The sequence below is a fragment of the Mesoplodon bidens genome, assembly GCF_964165515.1.
Source record: "Mesoplodon bidens genome assembly, chromosome: 13".
Lineage (NCBI taxonomy): Eukaryota > Metazoa > Chordata > Mammalia > Artiodactyla > Ziphiidae > Mesoplodon > Mesoplodon bidens.
In genome coordinates, this window is record NC_138169.1 from 74,413,808 (window position 1) to 74,419,807 (window position 6,000).

The window sequence follows — 6,000 nt, forward strand, 5'->3', positions numbered from 1 at the left end:
TAAAGGTCCTTGACTTTGCTTACTGACTAAACGGTTATTGTTTTGTCCGATTTGACTGCTTTTCTTTTTTTTTTTTGCGGTACGCGGGCCTCTCACTGTTATGGCCTCTCCTGTTGCGGAGCACAGGCTCCGGACGCGCAGGCTCAGCGGCCATGGCTCACGGGCCCAGCCGCTCCGCGGCCTGTGGGATCTTCCCGGACTGGGGCACGAACCCGCGTCCCCTGCATCAGCAGGCAGACTCTCAACCACTGCGCCACCAGGGAAGCCCTGACTGCTTTTCTTCGCTTCTGTGTTTTCTCACTTCTCTGCTTAAACTTATTCTTTGGCTAAGGTTTTTCACAGACAAAAGGCAGGCTGAGGACATGGGGGGCAAGGACCACAGGGTCCTGCTCCCTTTCAGTACCTCACACTGCGACCTTATGCAGAAATAAGGTCATTGTAAGGTAATTAGTCAAGATGAAGTCATTCTAGAGCAGGGTGGGTCCCAATCCAATAGGACTGGTGTCTTTATAAAAAGGGGAAATTTGGACACAGACACGCACACAGGGAAAATAACATGTGAAGATGAAGGCAGAGATCAGGGTGATGCAGCAGAAACCAAGAAATGCCAAAGATGACCAGCAAACCTCCAGAAGCTGGGAAAGAGGCCTGGGACAGATTCTTCCTCACATCCCTCAGAAGACGCCAGCCCTGCCCACACCTTGACCTCAGACTTCTCGCCTTCAGAACTGTGAAAGAATACATTTCTGTTGGTTAAGCCCCCCAGTCTGTGGATCTTTGGTGTGTTAGCCTTAGAAAACAAGTACACCTGGCCTGGAATAGAGCCAGGTAGCAAATCCAGGCCGGGCTCCAGTGTCCCTGCTTCAGACTGTGAGGCCAAGGCAGGCTGCTGGGCGGGAAAGACAGAGTCCTAAACAGCACGTTAAACAATAGAGTTCTGTGTGTTCTAGAAGAACCACTGGGAATGGGGAGAGGCGGCGTTGGGTGAGTTGACCCTCAAGACTTTGTTTTCTATACCTTCTGTGTTCCTGGCGCAGGTGGTGAGAAGAGGCAGGAAAAACATAGCTGTTGCCAGGTTTGATGATCGATGCCACGAAGGGCAATAGGCATGGGGGAGTGTTTTCCAAGTGAAGCGCTCCCCAGACAGGGCCACATGGTTTCTGGGCAAATAGGTAATTGCAAACACAGTTTTGTCCCTGCTATTCACGGCTGGACCTTGTTTGCTGTTTGCAAAGGTTGGTCCCTATTAACCTTCATTGCTTCAATGCAGGAACACACTTCTGGCTAATAGCCAGGCTTTACAGAGACAAACAGCCCTAGAATATTGTTGCTTTCTTTGCCAGCTAAATAGCTGGAATCCTGTATTAGTACGAAGGCCTCTAACCAGCAAGGCAAATAAAGTGATGGGTAATAACGTTATTTTGCAAATTGAAATTAAGTTCAGGGCTTCCCTGGTGGCGCAGTGGTTGAGACTCCGCCTGCCAGTGCAGGGGACATGGGTTCGTGCCCTGGTCCGGGAAGATCCCACGTGCCGCAGAGTGGCTGGGCCCGTGAGCCATGGCCGCTGAGCCTGCGCGTCCGGAGCCTGTGCTCCGCAACGGGAAGAGAGGCCACAGCAGTGAGAGGCCCGCGTACCGCAAAAAAAAAAAAAAAAAAAAGAAAGAAAGAAATTAAGTTCAACTGATTGGCGGCACGGAGGAAGGTCTCACCAAATACGGAGAGCGTGTGTGGGTACAGATCCTTGCTCCAAGCGCAGATCATCTTTAATCATTCAGAGGAAGATGCCCCAAGACAGTCAAAAGATGAAGGGAAGAGTCTAAGAGCCAGGTTACTATGTTAGAATAGAAAGAAGAATTTCCTGATGAGTTCTACCCCATTCCCTGTCAAAGGCAGGACGCACAATTTAAGATGCATTTAAGGGACTTCCCTGGTGGTCCAGTGGTAAAGAATCCTTCTTCCAATGCAGGGGGCGTGGGTTTGATCCCTGGTCCAGGAACTAAGATCCCACATACTGCGGAGCAACTAAGCCCATGCACCACAACTACTGAGCTCAACTAGAGAGCCTGCGTGCCGCAAACTACAAAGCCCACATGCCCTGGGGCCCACGCACCACAACTAGAGAGAGAAAACCTGCACGCCACAACTAGAGAGAAGACCGCGCAGCACAATGAAGAGCCTGTGCCGCAACTAAGACCAGATGCAGCCAAATAAATAAATATTTTTTTAAAAAGATGCAATTAAGAGTGTTGTATTTGAAATCTCATTTCATCTAGTATGACAAGCCCACCAGTGAAAGGGCCTAATTTCATTGTCATTTTAGGGCATTGTCTTACAAGCTTCCCAAAGATCATCTGACTCTCGAGATAGGGGAATACAACTTTGTTCCCATTACTATGTCCTATTGACTAGGGCCCAGAACCTTACCTAGAAAGTTAGATGTTAGCTTGTATAAAATATTTGCTGATGAGATGCGAATGATTTTTGTTGGTAAAGGAGATAAATCCAAAAGTTGACTTTTTTTTTTGCCCTATAGGATATTAAGCCATTTAAAAAATATAATTCAGAAATCATAATCCAACATTCTATCTATTCTATTATCATCTATCTATGTATCCCTTTATCTACACGAATTTCTTATATCTTCCCTTAAACTGGCTTTGCCAGTCGCATGGTTTTCTCATTAGAACTTTGACATGTGCTCACTATGTATTTTATGAGACTGTATTTCAACATTTTGGAAAGTATACTTGGATATTCCTGTCTTCAGTGCATGCAGCCCATTAAAATCCAAGCTCTAGGCCACCAGGGATCAAAAAATACCAGCAACAATATTGCTGGTCCTCTGAGTTCAAGCTTTATCATCATTTCTGCTCTCTAAGGGATTCTGTTACTTTCCCGACAGTTCAACTGTGCATTAAATTAAAAAAAAAAAGTTCAGTGTGCTGTGTTGAAAGAGATCTCTCTGAATATCTAGTCTGCCATATTGATCAAAGTGGAAGTCCTTCCCATTGACTTTTTAAGCAGTTAGATGTTCATTATATTTTGCTAACCAGGACCTTCCTGGACAAGGAAAATGCCTCTGTGGGTTTCTCATCATCCACACTTCTAGTTTAACTCTGGGCCCTAGAGGATGGGAGGAAGGCAGAGGTAGGAAGGAAAAGAGGGGGGGTCATTCTGAGCCTGGGTTTGGGCCACCACAGCGTAGCATGGAGGCTCTGGATTCTAAGGCACAGGAGTGAGGGTAGAGACAAAGGAAGGAGGGAAGAGCTGTAGGAGGCGAGGCGCTTCACACCCCTACCCAAGGTCTCCCCTAGAGTGAAACTTGGGACTTCAACGTGCCTGGATCTGTTCAAGGGTAAAAAGCAACATCAGCAACAGAAATGCTGCCTCCCGAGCCATGGGGCTGGCAGTGGATTCCTGTGCTATCCCCCAGCCGGAGGACCGCTCCACTGCGTGCTTCCTCCACCAAGGCTGGGTTTGCACTGCGTTCACTCTCAGAGTCCTGCTGGCTCCTTGGGATTTGGGGACTGCCTGTGACGAGCAGATGAGAGAAGGTAACAGCTCTAGGACTGAGCTTGCGGTCCTGATTGTACTACCATGAAGCTCTGAGCCTTGAATTTGCCTCTTGCAAACTCTAGCAAAGAGAGGATAAGGAATTTAAAATAAAGGTAAAATCATAAAACACTTCCAGGGCTTCCCTGGTGGCGCAGTGGTTGAGAGTCCGCCTGCCGATGCAGGGGACGTGGGTTCGTGCCCCGGTCCGGGAAGATCCCACATGCTGCAGAGCGGCTGGGCCCGTGAGCCATGGCCGCTGAGCCTGCGCGTCCTGCGCGTCTGGAGCCTGTGCTCTGCAACGGGAGAGGCCACAACAGTGAGAGGCCCGTGTACCGCAAAAACAAACAAACAAAAACACTTCCAGGTTGTGAAATTCAATGTTTTTGGGCACCTACCAGATGGGAAGAACTACTTGGGGAGTAAAGGATTCTTAAGGAAAAATTGAAGATTTTCCAATTCAGTCCTGATTTCAAAGATTCTGCCCCAATATCAGACTAGCTGTCAGAATTTTGTCTCCATGTTTGCACTGGAAACTATGTAATTGTACCCAGAAGATGTCCATTCTTTCTAGTCTGGAATCTGCTATATACAGTTAAATAAGCACGGACAAGTCGCCCTCGCTCTCAGTCTCTGCCTCCCCTTCTGTAAATGCAGAAATCCCTGCAGAGTGGGTGTCTGTTCGCTGGTTCTGCCTGGAAGCCCCTCCATTTGGGGAACAGCCCCTGTAGCCCCCCAGTCATGGAGTTCTGGAGGGGGCTCTAGTCATGATTTCTGCTACCCCTGGCCTCAGGAGTGGCATATATCCCAAACCAGTTAGAATCCTCCATAATTTATCTTCTGGAATTAAATAATTCATTTCCCTTCTATCGGTAAAGCAGGGCAGGTGGAGAAAGACAATCTGAGAGAATGAAACTGACATGTTTGGAAGATAGAGAGGGAGCCAGGCTGAGAGGCAAAGGGAAAGGGGAAGGGAGAGAGAGGGAGAAAGAGAGGAGGAGTGAGAAGGAGGGGGAGGGGGAGGGAGGGAGCCTGGGTCTTGAGGCCCAATTGCCCAGCTCTTCCCCCAGACAAGCTATAAAGCCAATAAATGCCCCTCTGTGAATAATCAACTTTGAGCCAGATTTCTGTCGCTTGCCACCCAGACAATTCTGATGACTCCTGACCACAAGGATTATTTCTAGACTCCACAGGATTATGTAAATTTGAGCTAAAAGTACTATGTAAATATATGACAAAATCATCACTGTTAAGCAGCTTCTGCATTCAGGGACAAGGAAGATATAGGGACTCTTACTTGGAATATATAGTTCTCGTGTATGAAAACATACTCATAAACACACAAATCCAGGAAAGGACTAAAACCTCCAGTGGGGCGGGTTCGGGGGGGGGGCTGGCGGGGGCAGGGCACGTTTGCTGGTGAAGGATGTCTCATGAAGATCCTTGAACTTGTCAGGACCGTGTTCCTCATGGTGTGTGAAGCCATTGATGGAGGCTGAGTTCTGCCATAAACGCAGTATGCGCATTGCTGAGAGGTTCCTTTTGACAAATTTGAACCCATTATTATTTATAACAAAGTTTACTAAAGAAGAGAATTTGCTTCAAAGAAAAGCCCTAAGAAATTAACTAAACCTCATGGAAAGAGCATTATTTTCTGTCACGTGTAAGGGGAGGGAGTGGTGGCTTAAGTATCATTGAAAGTGTAGTGAAGAAGAGAAGGGAAGGCAGTGTTCTCACAGAGAACTGAGTATCAGTGGCAGATAAAAGTGTGCGGCCGACGTTCCCTCCGGGGGAGGGGTGGGGGACGAGCAGCATGGGGTCCAGGAAAGTGTGGATGCTGGGGAGACTGAGCCTGCAGGGTGGCGGACCCAGCTCAGTGTGGGATTAGGAGGGAGCCTCAGCTTTGTGGGGCTCACTCTGTCTCCTCCCTGCTGCGGGGAACTGGGGGACAATCTGCCAGGTGGCTGTGACCTTCTCCAGGGCTCCCTGGGATCTCATTCAGTTTTAACAAACGCACAGCCCCCATGTGCTGGCACTTTTGGCAAAAACATGTTTTGGCAAAATTGCTAATGAAATTAAGTAACATTCCGGCCAGCATCTGTTCTGTGACCCATTTACCAGCTTTTGAGTAAATCGGCCCTTGAGCATATCCTCAGGCAGCAGCCTGCTGTGCTTCTCATCCTGGGCTGCTGAGAGCCCCTGGCAGAGAAAGGGTCGGCGGGAGGTAAGAAAGGAAGAATGTCTCTATTAAAGCCAGCACCACTTTTCCATTCTCCCTCTTTACATCCGAGCCCACCTGTACAATTGTAAGAGTGTTCTCTATTGATGAAGCCTTTATTGGTAGCCAGTGACAGAAACCTAGTAGTATCCAGTTGAAACCAAAACAAACAAACAAAAAACCAAAAGGGGACTTCATTATAAAGATACCAGGGGTGACGCAGTGGTTAA